The sequence below is a fragment of the Macaca thibetana genome, chromosome 7, assembly GCF_024542745.1.
Source record: "Macaca thibetana thibetana isolate TM-01 chromosome 7, ASM2454274v1, whole genome shotgun sequence".
Classification (NCBI taxonomy): domain Eukaryota; kingdom Metazoa; phylum Chordata; class Mammalia; order Primates; family Cercopithecidae; genus Macaca; species Macaca thibetana.
In genome coordinates, this window is record NC_065584.1 from 129175940 (window position 1) to 129194935 (window position 18996).

The window sequence follows — 18996 nt, forward strand, 5'->3', positions numbered from 1 at the left end:
TGGAGAGGTTGGGGCCAGGTTGTGGAGGCATTTAGGCCAGGCTAAGAAGAAGAAAGCCAAAACTTTGGGATATCTTTGTCTTGGGGGCTGGAGGCCCCTCCTGTTACTCGTATTCCTCTTCAACACTGGCAACAGCAGGTAGAGCAGGAGTGGTCTGGCCCATTTGGAGCCTGGCATCTGAGAAATGGCCCAGAAATGGCAGCACTGGCAGGACTCAGGCCTGTGATTCTCATGTGATGTGCTGGGCCCGCATCACTGGGGCTAACTCAGCTCGGTTTGTGGCAGTGATAGGAGGGGTAGACTAGGGCTCCTGACCAAACCAGGCTTCAGCAAAACTCGTACCTTCCTCAACTATGGAGCTGATGATAACCTGCCTCCAACATGAGTGTGCTCAGAATGTTCTGTGTGGCCAGAGCCTAGTTAACCAATAGGTAAACTTGACTTGGAAGAGACAAATATTTATAATGAATTAAGCTCCTAGAAACCAAGGCCAAAATGTCCATGATTCTGGAAAAAGGAGAAGAACTAATTTTCTATTGCTGCTGTAACAAATTTCCAAAAACTTGGTGGCTTAAGAAAACAGTTTATCATCTTGTATTTCTGTAGCTCAGAAGTCCAACACAAATTTCATGTGGCTAAAAACCAAGGTGGCAGCAGAGCAGCATTCCTTTCTGGAGACTCTATGGGAGAACTCATGTCTTTGGCTTTTCCTCCTTCTAGAGGCCGCCTGCATCCCTTGATTCATGGCCTGTTCCTTCATCTCCAAAGCCAGCTTGTGGCATCTCTGACCCTTCTTCTGCAGTCACATCTCCCTCTGACTACTGTCAGGAAAAGTTCTCTGCTTTTAAGGACCTCTGTGATTACACTGGGCGTACCCAAATAATTCCTGATAATCTCCTTGTTTAAAGGTCCTCAACCTTAATTACATCTGCAAAGTCCCTTATACCATGTAAAGTAATCTTTCCTCAGGTTCTGGGGCATTATTTTGCCTACCACAAGGCATGATATAGAGAAAAGTCCAAAAAAGTTTTTTGTTGTTGTTGTTTTTTTTTTTTTTTGAGACAGAGTCTTGCTCTGTCTCCTAGGCTGGAGCGCGATGGCGTGATCTCAGCTCACTGCAACCTCAACTCACTTCAGTCGAACTTCAAGCGGTTTCCTGCCTCAGCCTCCCAAGTAGCTGGGATTACAGGCATGTGCCACCATGCCCAGGTAAATTTTCTTGTATTTTTAGTAGAGACAGGGTTTCACCATGTTGGCCAGGCTGGTCTCGAACTCCTGACCTCAGGTGATCTGCCATCCTTGGCCTCCCACAGTGCTGGATTTACAGGTGTGACCCACCACAACCAGCCTAAAAATGTTAATAATTAGAAGCCAGTTCTGTATCAAATGACATGGAAAATATCAATATTTTATTACATTAAGATAAGCAAATTCAATGAATATACATACAAAATAATCCCAATTTTGTGGAACCCTTCCTTTCCCCCTACTAAACTCTGAGTTATGTGCTGACTGAGCCACCTCCTGCCTGTCATGGCCTGGTTTCTGGGGATAGATGGTGGAACCCACCTCACCCACTCACACTTGCAGAATGTTGGATGAGCAGAGGGGCAGTCCCACCTCAGGTTTTGCTGTCAGTGGTCATTAAATAGATTTTTGGCTAATTTGACATATGATAAATTGTCTTTTAGCAAACTCATTTGTGGCAAGTTGATCCACAGTTAAAACAAAAATAGTAATGATGATAAGAAATAATGAAATAAAAAGTCACAGCTTTTTCCTCTCTGAAGTCCCCTCTCTGTCATTAGAGAGAGAGCTGTTTTCCTTTTTATTTTGCCTATTAAACTTCTGCTCCTAAACTCCCTGTGTGTGTCTGTCTCCTAAATTTTCCTGGCATGAGACGACAAACCCTGAGTATTTACCCCAGTCAACATAGCCACTTCTTATTGAGGACCTCATCCAGGATACCAAAGTACAGCATTCATCGAAACGAGTTAAGGAAACTTACAAGCTTTTGCCTACATTTTACGCTAACCCTGCTTATTCCTGTGAATCAAGTGATGACCTGCAACTTGGAAGAAACAAAAAGGGATGGCAACATCTGGTGGAGGCAAACCACTGTTACGACCCATTGGAATGGCTGACAGCAATCAAACTCCAAATGGTGCTGCAGACAGAACCAAGCATGGACATGCCTATCTTCCGAGGACCCTTAGATCAACCCCAGGAGGAGCCTTAGCTGCTGTTGCCCATACAATGCCCCTTTTCAGCATGAAGTGGCCAGAAAGAGTCATCATCCAACACCCCCTAAAAGCAGTTAGGGAGACCATACTGGTCAACATGGTGAAACCCGGTCTCTACTAAAAGTACAAAAAAATTAGCTGGGCTTGTTGGCACACGCCTGTAGTCCCAGCTACTTGGGAGGCTGAGGCAGGAGAATCACTTGAACTCGGGTGGTGGAGGTTGCAGTGAGCCGAGATCGCACCATTGCACTCCAGCCAGGTGACAGAGCAAGACTCTGTCTCAAAAAAAAAAAAAAAAAAAAAAAAAGGCAGTTAGGGTTGCCACTCCAGAGGGGGGAATGATACAGGAGTTAAGAAGAAATTAATTAGGGTATAGAAGTTTTCCTTTTAATGAAAAGCAGCCCCAAATTATTTTCCTTTCTAACAAAGAGCAGCCTGTAAAATTGAGCTGCAGACATAGATGCCCGCAGTTGTGCCAATCATGTTCAAGATGGTGGCTCCATCTTCCCTTCTCTCTGTCAGCCACTTGTACAGTATGGACAGACGAGATGGAGCCGGCCAAGGGGAAGTTCATCTGCATAGTAAGATTAGGGTGGGCTGGCCAGCCTTCCTGCCATGCTCTGTAAATGTCATACCCGATGGAACCAATCTGTGAGCCCTGCGTAAATCAGACACTGCCTCCTAAAGCCTGACTATAAAATCCGGGGCATCGGCTGCCAGCCGGCCTTTTCCTCAGAAGTTCCCTCTCTCTCACTAGAGAGAGAGCTATTTTCTTTTCTCTTTCTTTTGCTTATTAAACCTCGACTCTTAAACTCAAAACAAAAACACACACAGTCACAAGCCCACCAAGTTCTGTTTACTCCTGTGGCCTTGCCTGCTCCTTCTGTGTCAATGATGGATCTGTGGACACCTCTCTTACCATTTTGTGCTGTTTATTTTGTTTTAAATTTCTGATTCTTTACCAAATAATTCTTCCTGGTTTCCTCACAGTTGTTTTAGGGGAAGAGTACTCTCTGAGAGCACCTGATTGGAAGCAGGTCTAATAGTGTCGGGGGCAGCCAGAAAGGACCCCACACTAACTGGCCAGAGGCAAGTGTCAGCTCCACAAGCTGCAAAGCAGGAAGCTATGAGTGAGAAGAATTTGTCAAAAGGGAAAAAGAATATTTGGAGGAGAATGTTTGTTTTTAATAGCGCTGCATGGAATTCAAGGCAAAATAGAAAATATCCAGGTTAGAATTCCGCAGTTTTAAGTAGGAACTGAGATGAAGAGCCAAGTACTGTACCTACAAGGGAAAACATCCCTAAAGGAGGCTATGCCAGTAATTTAGTAACTGCGTATAATTTTCTCCAGGGGAAATTCTGGGTCTGTCCTACTACTGCCACACAATTAAGAGATTTTGGCTTCAACATTTACCTAATCCATTTCTGCATCCAAGCTGACAGGTGATGCTACCTCTGATTCCTTTTATGCTTTTAGTGGGCTTATAATTAAGGATGAATAATACATTTAAAACTATGGTTATTACTGGGAGAGGATTTGGGAGAAATTAGGATTTTTATATTTCTGTACTTGATTTTTTGTATCAAGTTTATATAATTTTCCCAGTAAAAATAAATTGGCATCTCATAGACTGCAATGGTTACACACAAGCCTGTGAGACAGGTTCTCTGCCCACCGGATACTTTAACTCTCAACTTTTGTCTTTCCATTCATTCTCCTTCAAATAAAGATAATAGTACTTGCCTCATACGGATCTTGGGAGATTTTTTCCCCCTCCAAGGTATGGTGTCTGACTTAGTAACTGCCAATTAAAAAAAAATCTCCCTTTTTGTGTTCTGTTTGTTTTGGGCCTGTTGCCCATTATGCAACAGCTCTCAAATCTGAAAAGTCAGGCTGAACATCTTAGGTAGTTGCTCACAAATTAATTATTGGGCTGATTTTAATTACACATTGGAATCTCCTGGTGGGCAGGGTCTGGCGTCTTCTGCTTTGAATTCCTTGTAAGTACTTACATTTGCCACAAAGCCCTCACTCAACCCAAATTTGCTGAATTTAAAAGAATTAACACATAAGATTGAAGATTTTGAGTTCCAAAACAGATTTAACCAGGAGGTACTTTGGAGCAGGCAGCAATCTTCAAACTCCTTAAATTATACCATTTAACAATGGTTTTGTTTTAACTCTCTCCTCCTCCTTTCTTCTTTTTCTCCTCCTCCTTCTTCTTCCTCTTCCTCCTCCTCCCTTTTCTTCTTTCTTCTTCCTCCTACTCACCGTACTTCCTTCTTTTTCTTTCTTCTTCCTCCTTCTTTTCCCTCCTTCTTCTTCCTTCTTCTCCTTTTTGACGAATCAAGTGAAGCAGTGAAAGTGGAGAAGGAACAAAGAAATCTGTGACTGTGATGAATTAGTTGTAAACACCACTGTACTTGGACCAACCTTAATTTTCTTCTTTATAGTTTTTAGTATGATCCAATTTTCCATCATGTGCATATATTACTTTTATAAATGGAAAACAGCAAATGTCAGTTTAAAAAAATAACATGACACATCTTGGTGCTGGTTGCTCTGTATCTACTTCCCCTCACCTTCTCATTTGCTTCTATTCTTGCCTTGGTCTCCAAAGCCTCCCAATTACTTCTTATGGATCTCTTCTCGGAAAGTGCCCAGAGTTATTTTCTAGCAGAAAGATTGAGGCCTTTGGAATCCACCAGACCAAGATTTGAATCCCAGCTCAGTGAAATCATGGGAAGTATCTTACCTCTCTGCATCTCAGTCTCCTTATCTGTAAAGGAAATAACACCTACCTTCTAGATTGTTGTGTAGTTTGGGTCAGCAGCTTTCCCACTTTATTTATTTTTTATTATTATTTTAAAAAATTGAGATGGGGCTCTTGCTATGTTACCTAGGCTGGTCACGAACTCATGGGCTCAAGTGATCCTTCTGCTTCAGCCTCCTAAGTAGCTGGGTCTACAGGTGCATTCCAGCATGCCTGGCTTTGTCCTTTTGTTTAATTAAAAAAAAATTTTTATTTTCTCTCTTTAAATTTTTTTAATTTTAATTTTAATTTTATTTTTAATTTTCATGGGTATATAGTGGGGGTGTGTATATATATATATATATGAAGTACATGTGATATTTTGATACAGGTATAATAATCACATCAGGGAAAATGGTGTATCCCTTACCCCAAGCATTTATCCTTTCTTTGTGCTACAAATAATCCAATTATACCCTTTTAGTTATTTTTACTATACAATAAAGTGTTGACACTAGTCACCCTGTTGTGCTATCAAATACCAGATCTTATTCATTCTATCTAATTATATTTTTGTATCCATTAACCATTTCTCCTGCTCCCTCCCCCCACTACTCTTCCCAGCCTCTGGTAACCATTATTCTACTCTCTATTTCCATGAATTCAGTTGCTTTAATTTTTAGCTCCCACAAAGAAGAACATGCAAACTTTGTCTTTCTATGCCTGGCTTACTTTGCTTAACATAATGACCTCCAGTTCCATCCATATTGTTGCAAATGATAAGAATTCACCCTTTATGATGGCCAAACACACTCCATTGTATATGTGTACCACATGTTCTTTATCCATTCATCTGTTGATGGACACTTAGGTTGCTTCCAAATCTTGACTATTTTGAATAGTGCTGCAATAAACATGAAAATGCAGATATCTCTTTGATATACTGATTTTCTTTCTTTTGAGTATATACCTAGGAGTAGGATTGCTGGATCATATGGTAGCTCTATTTTTGGTTTTTTGAGGAACCTCCAAGCTGTTCTCCATAGTGGGTATACTAATTTCCATTCCCACCAACAGTGTATGAGGGTTCCCCTTTTCTCCACATCCTCACCAGCATTCGTTATTGTCTGTCTTTTGGATAAAAACCATTTTAATGAGGGTGAAGTGCTATCTCATTGTAGTTTTGATTTGCATTTGTCTGATGATCAATGATGGTGAGCACCTTCTCAGATACCTGTTTGCCATTTGTATGTCTTCTTTTGAGAAATGCCTATTCAGATCTTTTGCCCATTTAAAAAATTGGATTAGTAGATTTTTTCCTATAGAGTTGTTTGAGCTCATTATATATTTTTATTATTAATCCTTGTGAGATGGATTTGTTTGTAAATATTTGCTCCCATTCTGTGGGCTGTCTCTTCTCTTTGTTGTTTGTTTCCTTTGCTTTGCAGAAGCTTTTAAGGGTATTACTCAATAAATTTTTGCCCAGTCTAATATCCTGGAGAGTTTCCCCAGTGTTTTCTTTTAGCAGTTTCATAGCTTGAGGTCTTAGATTTAAGTCTTTTTATTTTCTGGGACTGGGTCTTACTGTGTCACCCAGGCTATAGTGCAGTAGTTTCAGCTGACTACAACTTCCGCCTCCCAGCTTAAAGCGATTCCCATGCCCCAGTCTCCTGAGTAGCTGGGATTACAGGTGTGCATCAGCATGCCCAGCTAATTTTTTGTATTTTTAGTAGAGACAGGGTTTTACCATGTTGGCCAGGCCGGTCTCAAACTCCTGGTCAAGTGATCCACCCACCTTGGCCTCCCAAAGTGCCAGGATTACAGGTGTGAGCCACCATGCCCAGCCAGATTTAAGTTTTTATTCCATTTTTCTTTGAGTTTTGTATATGGCGAGAGATAGTGGTCTAGTTTCATTCTTCTGCATATGGATATCCAGTTTTCCCAGCACCATTTACTGAAGAGAGTGTCCTTTCTCCAATGTAGGTTTTTGACAACTTTGTTGAAAATAAGTTTACTGTAAATGTATGGATTTGTTTCTGGGTTCTCTATTATGTTTCATCAGTTTATGTGTCTGTTTTTATGCCAGTATCATGCTCTTTGGGTTACTATAGCTTTGTAGTATAATTTGAAGTCAGATAATGTGATTCTTCCAGTTTTGTTCTTTTTGCTTAAGATAGTTTTGGCTGTTCTGGATCTTTTGTGGTTCCATATAAATTTTAGGATTTTTTTTTTCCATTTCTGTGAAGAATGTAATTGGTATTTTGATAGGGTTTACATTGAATCTGTAGATTGCTTTAGGTAGTATGGATATTTTAACATATTGAGTCTCCCAATCCATGAACATGGAATATCTTTCCATTTTTTTGTGTCCTCTTCAATTTCTTTCATCAGTGTTTTATAGTTATCATTGTAGAGATCTTTTACTTCTTGGTTAAGAAGGTATTTAACATTAGATATTTAATATTATTTATAAAACAAATGATTATATGTTGATTTTCTTTTTCTTTTTTTTGAGATGGAGCCTCACTTTGTCACCCAGGCTGGAGTGTAGTGGCGTGATCTTGGCTCATGGCAACCTCTGCCTCCTGGGTTCAAGTGACTCTTCTGCCTCAGCCTCCCGAGTAACTGAGACTACAGGTATGTGCCACCACACCCGGCTAATTTTTGTATTTTTAGTAGAGACGGGGTTTCACCATGTTGGCCACACTGGTCTTGAACTCCTGACCTCAAGTGATCTGCCCACCTCAGCCTCCCAAAGTGCTGGGATTATAGCCATGAGCCACCACGCCTGGCCTGTATGTTGACTTTGTATCCTCCAACTTTACTGAATTTGTTTATCAGTTCTAATAGTTTTTTGGTGGAGTCTTTAGGTTTTTCCAAATACAAGATCATATCATCTGCAAATAAGGATAATTTGACTTCTTCCTTTCCAGTTTGGATGCTCTTTATTTCTTTCTCTTGTCTGATTGCTCTAGCTAGGACTTCCAGTACTATTTTGAATAATAGTGGCGAAAGTGGGCATCTTTGTCATGTTCCAGATCTTTGAGAAAAGGATTTAGGTTTTCCCTTAATTCACTATGATACTAACTGTAGGTTTGTCTTTTATTGTGTTGAGCTTTTATTGTGTTGAGGTACGTTCCTTATGTGCCCAGTTTTTGAGGGGTTTTTAATCATGAAGGGATGTTGAATTTTATCAACTGTTTTTTCAGCATCAATTGAAATGATCATATGGTTTTTGCCCTTCATTCTGTTGATATGATATATCACATTGATTGATTTATGTATGTTGAACCATCCTTGCGTCTCTGGGATGCTTGGATGCATGATGAATAATTTTTTTTTCCATTGGAAAGATACTGCAGATGAGATGAATAATCACTTTAATGTGTTGTTGAATTCAGTGTGCTAGTATGTTGCTGAGGATTTTTGCATCAGGGATATTTGCCTGTAGTTTTTTTTTTTTTTTTTTTTTTTTAATGTGCCTGTCTAGTTTTGGCATCAAGGTAATACCGGCCACGTAGAATGAGTTTGAAAACACTCCCTCTTCCTCTATTTTTCAGAATAGTTTGAGTAGGGTTGGTGTTTTGGTTCTTTCTTGCATTGCTATAAAGAAATAACTGAGGCTGGGCATGGTGGCTCATGCCTGTAATCCCAGCACTTTGGGAGGCTGAGGCAGGCAGATCACTTGAGGCCAGGAGTTTGAGACCAGCCTGGCTAACATGGTGAAACCCCATCTCTACTAAAAATATGAAAATTAGCCAGGTATGATGGTGCACACCTGTTCTTTTAGCTAGTCAGGAAGCTGAGGCACAAGAATTGCTTGAACCCAGGGGACAGAGGTTGCAGTGAGCTGAGATTGCACCACTGCCCTCCAGACTGGGTGACAGAGTGAGACCCTGTCTCCAAAAAAAAAAAAAAAAAAAAAAAAGAGAGAGAGAGAGAAATACATGAGGCTGGAAAATTTACAAAGAAAAGAGTTTTAATTGGCTTATGGTTCTGTAAGCTATATAAACATGGTATGGTGCTGGCCTCTGCTCAGCTACTGGGGAGACCTCAGGGAGCTTTTACTCATGGCAGAAGGGTGCCAGGCACTTCACATGGTAAGAGTGGGGACAAGAGGTGGTGAGGGGAGGTGTCACATTTTGCCAACAATCAGATCTCTCAAGAATGCACTCACTATCACAAGGACAGCACCAAGCCATGAGGGATCTGCCCCCATGACGCAAACACCTATCACCAGGCCCCACCTCCAATACTAGGGATTACAATTCAACATGAGATTTGGGTAGGGACCTATATTGAAACTATATCAGTTGGTATTAGTTCTTCTTCATATATTTAGTAACGTTTAGCAGTGCAGCCATAGAGTCCTGAGCTTTTATTTGTTACTTGTTATTCGTCTGTTCTGGTTTTGGATTTCTTCAAGGTTCAATCTTGGTAGGTTGTATGTACCTGGGAATTTATCCATTTCTTCTAGGTTTTCCAATTTATTGGCATGTAGTTGCTCATAGTAGACTCTAATGATCCTTTGAATTTCTGTGATATTGGTTGTAATGTCTCCTTTTTCATCTCTGATTTTATTTATATGAATATTCTCTCCTTTTTTTCTTAGTGAATCTGGCTAAAGATTTTTGGTTTTTGTCTTTAAAAAAACTACTTTTCTTTTTGTTGATCTTTTGTATTGTTTTCTTCATTTCAATTTCATTTGCTCTCATCTTTATTATTTCTTTTCTTCTATTAATTTTGGGTTTGGCTTGCTCTTGCTTTTCTAGTTCTTTGAAATGCATCATTATGTTGTTTATTTGAAGTTTTTCTGTTTTTTTTTTTTTTTTTATGTAGGTGCTTATGGATATAGACTTTCTTCCTATTACTGCCTTTTCTGTATCCCATAGGTTTTGGTATGTTGTGTTTCCATTATCATTTATTTCCAGAATTTAAAAAAATGTCCTTCTTAATTTCTTTGTTGACCCACAGCCATGTAGGAGCATACTGTTTAATTTCCATGTATTTGTATAGTTTCAAAAATTCCTCTTGTTATTGATTTCTAGTTTTTTTCCATTGTGGTCAGAGAAGATATTTGATATAATTTCAATGTTTTAAGACTTATTTTGTGACCTAACATATGGTCTATCCTTGAGAATGATCCATGTGCTGAGGAGAAGAATGGGTATTCTGTAGCCATTGGATAAAATGTTCTGTAAATATCTATTATATTTGACCAGGCATGGTGGCTCACGCCTGTAACCCCAGCACTCTGGGAGGCCAAGGTGGGCAGATCATGAGGTCACGAGATCACCATCCTGGCTAACATGGTGAAGCCCCGTCTCTACTAAAAATACAAAAAATTAGCCAGGCATAGTGGTGGGCACCTGTAGTCCTAGCTACTCGGGAGGCTGAGGCAGAATGGTGTGAACCTGGGAGGTGGTGCTTGCAGTGAGCTGAGATTGCACCACTGCACTCCAGCCTGGGCAACAGAGCAAGACTCCATCTCGAAAAAAAAAAAATCTATTAGAGTAATTTGATCAATAGTGCAGATTAAGTCTGATGTTTCTTTGTTGATTTTTGGTCTGGATGATCTGTCCAATGCTGAAAGTGGGGTGTTGAAGTCTCCAGCTATTATTGTACTGGGGCCTCTCTCTTTAGCTCTAATAATATTTACTTTATATATCTGGGTGCTCCAGTTGGAGTGCATATATTTTTTACAATTGTTACATACTGTTGCCAAATTAACCTCTTTTCATTATATAATGACCTTCTTTGTCTCTTTTTATAGTTTTTGTCTTGAAATCTATTTTGTCTGATGTAAGCATAGCTATTCATCATCCTTTTTGGTTTCCATTGGAATGGAATATATTTTTCTATCCCTTTATTTTAGTCTATGTGTGTCTTTATGGGTGAAGTGTGCTTCTTGTAGGCAACAAATCACTGGGTCTTGCTTTTTTTTTTTTTTTTTTTTTTTTTTTTTTTTAATCCATTCAGCTACTCTATGTGTCCTGAATGGAGAGTTTAGTCTGTTTAGATTCAATGTTATTATTGATAAATAAGGACTTACTCTTGCCATTTTGTTATTTGTTTTCTAGTTGTTTTGTGGTCCTCTGTTCCCTCCTTCTTTCCTTCCTGTCTTCCTTTCTGTGAAGGTGATTTTCTCTGGTAGTATTTAAAAATTTCTTGCTTTTTATTTTTTGTATATCTGTTGTATGTTGTTCTGGGGATTTTTTTTTTTTTTTTTGAGATGGGGGTCTCACTTTGTCACCCAGGCTGGAGTGCAGTGGTGCAATCTTGGCTCACTGCAACCTCTGCCTTTCAGGCTCAAGTGATCCACCTACCTCAGCCTCCCAAGTAGTTGGGACCACAGGTGACTGTCACTATGCCTGGCTAATTTTTTTTTTTTTTTGTAGAGACAAGTACTTTTATAGAGACAGTACTTTCACTGTGTTTTCCAGGCTAGTTTCAAACTCCTGAGCTCAAGCCATCTGCCTGCTTCGGCCTCCCAAAGTGCTAGGATTACAGGTGGGAGCCACCACTCCTGGCCCCTGTTGTATGCTTTTTTATTTCAGGTTACCATAAGGCTTTTATTTAATATTTTATATCCCATTATTTCATTTTATTATTTTTTGGCATATTCACAACATAACCCATTATTTTAAACCAATGACAACTTACCACTGATCACATAAATAAAGAAGCAAAGAAAAAATTAATAAAACTCTACACTTTAACTTTGTTCCATTCTTTTAAATTCTTTGTGTTTATGTCATATTGTACTGTCTATATCTTGAAAAGTTGTTATAGTTATTAGTTTTGACTGGTTTACCTTTTTGTCTTTCCACTCGAGATATGAGTAGTTTACATACCATGATTACAGTGTTATAATATTCCATTTTTTTCTGTGTACTTCCAATTACCAGTGAGTTTTACACCTTCAAATTATTTTTCATTGCTCATTAATGTCCTTTTCTTTCACATTAAAGAACTCCCTTCAGCATTTCTTGTAGGACAGGTCTAGTGTTGATGAAATCCCTCAACTTTTGTTTGTCTAGGAAAGTCTTTGTTTCTCCTTCATAATTCAAGGATATTTTCACCGGATACACTATTCTAGGATAAAATATTTTTTCCTTCAGCACTTTAAATATGCCATGCTAGTCTTCCCTGGCCTGTAAGGTTTCCACTGGAAAGTCTGCTGCCAGACATACTGGAGCTCCAAATAACTGGTATGTTATTTGTTTATTTTCTGTTGCTGCTTTTAGGATCCTTTCTGTATTCTTGACCTTGGGAGTTTGTTTATTAAATGTTTTGAGGTAGTCTTCTTTGGGTTGAAGTTGTTTGGTGTTCTATAACCTTCATATACTTGAATATTGATATCTTTCCCTAGGTGTGGGAAGCTCTTTGTTACTATCCCTTTGAATAAACTTTCTACCTCATCTCTCTCTCTCTACCTCCTCTTTAAGGCCAATAAGTCTTTTTTTTTTTTTTTTTTTTTTTTCCTTTTTGAGACAGAGTCTCACTCTGTTGCCCAGGCTGGAGTGCAATGGTGTGATCTTGGCTCACTGCAGCCTCCACCTCCCAGGTTCAAGCAATTCTTCTGCCTCAGCCTCCAGAGTGGCTGGGATTACAGACATCCGCTGCCTCGCCCAGCTAATTTTTGTATTTTAGTAGAAATGGGGTTTCACGATGTTGGCCAGGCTGGTCTCGAACTCCTGACTGCATGATCTGCCCACCTCAGCCTCCCAAAGTGCTGGGATTACAGGCGTGAGCCACCGTGCCTGGCTGCAGCCAATAGCTCTTAAATTTGCCCTTTTTTAAAAAATTTGAGACGGAGTCTCGCTCTGTCGCCCAGGCTGGAGTGCAGTAGCCGGATCTCAGCTCACTGCGAGCTCTGCCTCCCGGGTTTACACCATTCTCCTGCCTCAGCCTCCCGAGTAGCTGGGACTACAGGCGCCCACCACCTCGCCCGGCTAGTTTTTTGTATTTTTTTAGTAGAGACAGGGTTTCACCATGTTAGCCAGGATGGTCTCGATCTCCCGACCTCATGATCCGCCCGTCTCGGCCTCCCAAAGTGCTGGGATTACAGGCTTGAGCCACCGCGCCTGGCCAAATTTGCCCTTTTGAAGCTATTTTCTAGATCTTCTAAGCATGCTTCATTCTTTTTTATTCTTTTTTCTTTTGTCTCTTCTGATTACATTTTCAAATAGCCTGTCTTCAAGCTCACTAATTCTTTCTTCCACTTGATCAGTTCTACTGGTAAGAGACTCTGATGCATCCTTGAGTATGTCAGTTTCATTTTTTAACTCCATAATTTTTGCTTGATTCTTTTTAGTTATTTCAATCTCTTTGTTAAAGTTATGTGACAGGATTCTGAATTCCTTCTCTATGTTAGCTTTACTTTTTTTGAGTTTCCTCAAAACAGTTGTTTGTTTGTTTGTTTGTTTTTGACAGAGTCTTGCTCTGTTGCCCAGGCTGGAGTGCAGTGGTGCAATCTTGGCTCACTGAATCTCCGCCTCCCAAGTTTAAGCAATTCTCCTGCCTCAGCCTCCTGAGTAGCTGGGATTACAGGCACACCCCACCACACCCAACTAATTTTTGTATTTTTAGTAGAGATAAGGTTTCACCATGTTGGCCAGGCTGGTTTGAACTCCTGAGTTCAAGTGATCTACCCACCTTGGCCTCCCAAGATGTTGGGATTACAGGTGTGAGCCACTGTGCCTGGCCAAAACAGCTATTTTGAATTCTGTTTCAAAGGTCACATATCTCTGTTTCTCTGGGATTGGCCCCTGGTGCCTTATTTAGTTCATTTGATGAGGTCATGTTTTCCTGGCTGGTCCTGATGCTTGTAGATGTTCATCAGTGTCTGAGTTAAATATTTATCATAGTCTTCGCAGTCTGGGCTGTATCTGTCCTTCTTTGGAAGGCTTTTCAGGAATTCAAAGGAACGTGGGTGTTGTGATCTAAGTTTTTGGTCACTGCAGCTGTATCTGCATTAGAGGGCACACTAAGCATAGAAATGCTGTGGCTCTTTCATAGTCTGTTGTATGTTTTTTGATTTGAGGTCACCATGATGTTTGCAGATAATATTTTATTACTCATTATTTTAAACCGCTGACAAGTTAACACTGATTACTCATGGAAGCACTGCCTTGGTGGTCTTGGATAAGATCTGGAAGAATTCTCTGGATTACCGGGCAGAGACTCTTATTGTCTTCCCTTCTTTCCCCCAAACAAAGTCTGTCTTTCTGTGATCAGCTGCCTGGAGTTGGGGGAGAAGTGACACAAACACCCCTGTGACCACCACCACTGGGACTGTGCAGGGTCAGAGGTGAAGCCAGCACAGTACTGGGTCTTGCCCAAGGCCTACGGTAACCAGTACCTGGCTACTACTTACGTTCACGCAAGGCCCTGTGGCTCTAAAATCAGCAGGTGGCAAAGCCAGCCAAGCTTATGTCCTCTTCAGGGTGGCAAGTTCCCCCCAGCCTGGGGTGAATCCAGAGATGCCTTCCAGGAGCTAGGGCCTAATCAGAAACCTTAGGAATCTACTTGGTACTCTATTGTACTGCAGCTGAACTGGCACCCAAGCCACAAGACAAAGTCCTTCCCACTTTTCCCTCCCCTTTCCACAAGCTGAGAAGTCTCTTCCCATGGCCACTTCCACCCCAGGCCTGTGATGGGTACTGTCTGGCTACTGCTGATGTATACTCAAGGCGCAAGGGCTCTTCAGTAAGCTTGTGGTGAATGCTGCCTGGCCTGGGACTCACCCTTCAGGGAAGTGGGCTCCCCTCTGGCCCAGAGCAGGTCCAGGAATGCTATCTAAGAGCCAAAGCCTGGAATCAGGGACCCTAAGAGCCCACTTTGTATTCTAACCCCACAGTGGCCAAGTCCCCTTTACTCTTTCCTCTTCTTTTCTCAAGCAGAAGGAATTTCTCCCCATAGCCGCCACAGCTGGAATGTGCTGGGTCATCCTGAAGCCTGCATGTCTCTGAGTCTCACCTAAAGCCCACGATGAGTACTACCTGGCTACTTCCGATTATTCAGGGCCAAAGGGCTCGTTAGTCAGCTGGGGAGGAATCCTGCCAGGACTGGTCCTGCCCTTCAAGGCAGCAGGTTCCCTTCTGGCCCAGGGTGTGGCTAGACATGTCATCTTGGAGCTATGGCCTGGAATAGGGGCCTCAGGACTCTGCCTGGTGCCCTATCCTACTGCAGCCAAGCTGGTATCCAAGATGCAAGACAAAGTCATCTTTGTTCTTCCCTCTGTTCTTCTCAAGCAGAGGAAAGAAGTCTCTCTCTGAGCTTTGAGCTCCGCTGCCTGGGGTTGGGAGAGGGGTGGTGCAGGCGATCCCTTGGCCATCCCAGCTGGTGTCTCACTAGGTTGTGTACCCCACATTCACTGGCTCTGAGCCCAGCACAGCACCAGGACTTGCCCAGGAATTGCCATCCTTGTGGCCTAGACTGCCTTTCAAGTTTATGTAGAACCTCAGAGCACTTCAGCCCATGGTGGTGAGGCTTACTGGAACTCAGGTTCCCACTGCTGGGATGGATGATTTGCTTCCAGCTAGGGCTGGTCTGAATGATCCTCCATGGGCCCTGGGTGAGTTCTTTCCAGTGTTGCTTTGTGCTATGACTGGGCAGCACTGAGTGCCAGTGCAAAGTCTGACAATCACTGCACTCTTCTTCTCCCAGAAGCACAGATTCTCTCTCCATGCTAGGTGGCTGCTGCCGGGGAATGGGGGAGAGAGAGCATTTAGCAATTCAAGACTGTCTTACCCTCTTCAGTTCCTCTTTCAGTGATATGAAGTTAAAACCAGGTACTGTGATCGCTCACTTGATTTTTCGTTCTTATGAAGGTGCTTTTTTTGCGTGGATAGTTATTCAATATGGTGTTCCTGCAGGGAGCAGGATTAGTGGAGGCTTCTATTCAGCCATCTTGCTCTACCTTCCCTGGCTATGTCCTTTTAAATATTTATAATTGACATACAATAAATTACACTTAAAGTATACAATAAGTTCTAAAATATAACTGTGAAATCATCATCAAACTCTAGATAATTAACATATCCATCAACCCAAAAGTTTCCTCATGTTTAGATGATCTCTTTTCCCTCTAGAAACGACTCATCTACTTTCTGTCATATAGATTATAGTTTGCCTTTTCTGGAGTTTTAGATAAACAGAATCATATCGTATATGCTCTTTTCTGTCTGACTTCTTTTACTTACCATGATTATTTCATCCATGTTACATGTATCAACAGTTTTTTCCTTATTTGTTGATGATAATATTTCATTGTATGGATATATACTCCAATGGGTTTATTCATTTACCTGTTGATGTGTGTTGGATCGTTTCTAGTTTCAGCTATCACAAATAAAACTGCTGGAAACATTAATGTCCAAGTCTTTGTTTAGACATATGCTTTCGTTTTCTCTTGGGGAAATACCTTGGGTGGAGTGGCTGGATCTAATGGCCAGTGTATGTTTAACTTTATAAAGAGCTGTCAAAGTGTTTTCCTTTTTTTTTTTTTTTTTGAGACAGAATCTTGCTCTGTTGCCCAGGCTGGAGTATGGTGGTGCAATCTCAGCTCACTGCAACCTCTGCCTCCCAGCTTAAAGTGATTCTCCTGCCTCAGCCTCCTGAGCAGCTGGGGTTACAGATGCCTGCCACCATGCCCAGCTAATTTTTGTATTTTTAGTAGAGACAGGGTTTCACCATGTTGACCAGGCTGGTCTCATGCTCCTGGTCTCAAGTGATCCGCCCGCCTTGCCCTCCCAAAGTGCTCAGATTACAGGTATGAGCCACCATGCCCAGCCCAAAATTGTTTATACCATTTTATATTCCCACCAGGATTGTATGAGAGTTCCAGTTCTTCTAAATTGTTGCCAACATTTACTATTTTGAATAAATGTTCATTGTAAAAAAATTTTAAGAAGGTTATATAGGGGAAAAAAAGGCCGCTGTTAATCTGTTAATTGCACTACAGGGAGACAAAGTTATTAAACTGTCATATTTGTGGCTGGGCGTGGTAACACATGCCTGTGATCTTAGCACTGTGGGAGGCTGAGGAAGGAGGATCACTTGAGACCAGGAGTTCAAGACCAGCCTGGAAAACATAGCAAGAGTCTGTCTCCACAAAAAAATTAAAAATTAAAGAAAATGACATTGTCATGTTTGTAGACTTCCCAAATTTGCCCTCCTAGGCAAACAGTGCTCTTGTTTTTAAACAAATAGTTGTATATATAATTTTCACCCTCACTATTCAAAACATGTCATAAATGGTAAATCCAAGAAAAATACAGGTGTTCCCCACCCACCGAAAACTGTAAAATAGACTTTTTTCTGTCTGTACTGTTTTTTATTGCTTTTTAAATTGGTTTTCCAAGTGAGTAAGTCAGAATCTATCTGTAATGAATTTTAAATTTAGTATTTCTCTGTGATGTAGTAAACAAGAAACTAGAGGCAAAAATAGCCCTGTCCCTTGCTAAACTTCTAAGGCACGTTTCTAGTACAATTCAACACTAACATTTCAGGCCTTTAGTGCCTTATATGAGTTTTTAAAAGGGGAAGAAGGGAGGGAGCAAGAGTGTCTCATTTCATAAACTTGTGCATAACAATTATTCTTATATTTTAGTTATTGAGAGGGCTGGTAGAAAAACTAGGTAAATAATATTAATAATTATAGCACTTATTATACACTACAGAACACGTATTATGTACCAGGCATTGTGGGAGGCTCTCTCTTGTGCATTATCTCATTTCATTAGGTCCATGGAGAGTATTGCATTTTCTTAGTTTAGGCATGGCCTCCACAATAAGGATTATCAAAAGCCTAAAAATATGTAAAAGAAACCTAGAAGGTTATTTGTTGTGCTCCTTGGGGAAGCTAGGCAAATCCTTTCAGCTGAAAACCATGGTGACTTCCAAGATCTCTGCCCCTCCCCATCCCCATGGTCCACTTCCTCTTCTCACTGTTCCTCTTAGAAAAGACCTGTGGATTCCGCCACTACGAAATGGCAGCACCTTATTTACGGTCACTTTAGAGTGTAGGTTTTCTTAATGGGTCTGCCTGTCATGTTTAACGTCCTTGGCTGAGTCCAAACTCTCACTAAAATTGCCAAGCCCTTTGTCTTCCAGTGTCTAAATTAGAATGTCAATGGAATCAGGCCAGAGTTTGAATTCTAGTCTCTTAGCCTTTGTTTCCCCTGTTCATAAAACGAATGGGGGAATTCTTTCCTCCTACAGTTTATTTATGTATTCACTAATTCATTCATCCATCCATCCATTCATTCATTCATTCAGTTTACTGAGTACCTACTATGTGCCAGTCCCTGTTCTAGGGTGGAAACTAAGAGAATGTTGTACCTGGAGGGCGCTGGAAACTCTAAAGCCCTAAGCAGTTACTGCTTTTACTATTAGTGGTTCTCCCCCACCCCCCACAAATCAACAGAACAAAGAAAATTACCTAAATAACAAGGACACAGGGAGGAACTTCTTGGCTCAGAACTTTCCAAACACTTTTTCCTGAAGGGATTCAAGAAGCAAGAAAGGTACTCGTTCGCTAGGACCTTCTCTGAGCTGTGCTCAGAATGCATCTGGGACTATTTTTCTTGCCCAGAGAATCGAGAAACGCTGCAGCGAATTCCCGAGCTGTAGTTATAAACCGAAGTTCTCCTGCTAGGTAGCATTCAACGATCTTAATCTTCTGGGTTTCAGTTTTCTCGAATGAAAAATGCAGGTCCAAGTCCTTAACTGGCTGGGGCACCATTAGCAAGTCACTTAGTATCTCTGGGACCAGTTTGCAATGCGAGGAGGGGGCCTTAAGGTGCCTCCAGCTGAAGTCCTAGAATGAGCGCCGCGTGTCCCAAGCTGGGGCGCGCACCCCAGATCGGAGGGCGCCGATGTACAGGCAGCAAACCCACCCAATCTAGTGCATGCCTTCTTAAACATCACGAGACTCTAAGAAAAGGAAACCGAAAACGGGAAAGTCCCTCTCTCTAACCTAGCACTGCGTCTCT

At 41.2% G+C, this 18996-nt stretch overlaps 1 protein-coding gene across 5 annotated transcripts in view; it reads right to left on the reverse strand.

The window, feature by feature from the left end:
• PATL2 (PAT1 homolog 2) overlaps positions 1-18980 on the reverse strand; it is a 44736-nt gene extending 25756 nt beyond the window's left edge. For all 5 annotated transcript variants that reach the window (XM_050799481.1, XM_050799480.1, XM_050799478.1 and 2 more), the window contains exon 1: positions 18444-18980. The gene's annotated coding sequence lies outside the window, so the exon portion shown is untranslated. The remainder of the gene's footprint in view (positions 1-18443) is intronic.
• Between the last annotated feature and the right edge of the window lie 16 nt (positions 18981-18996).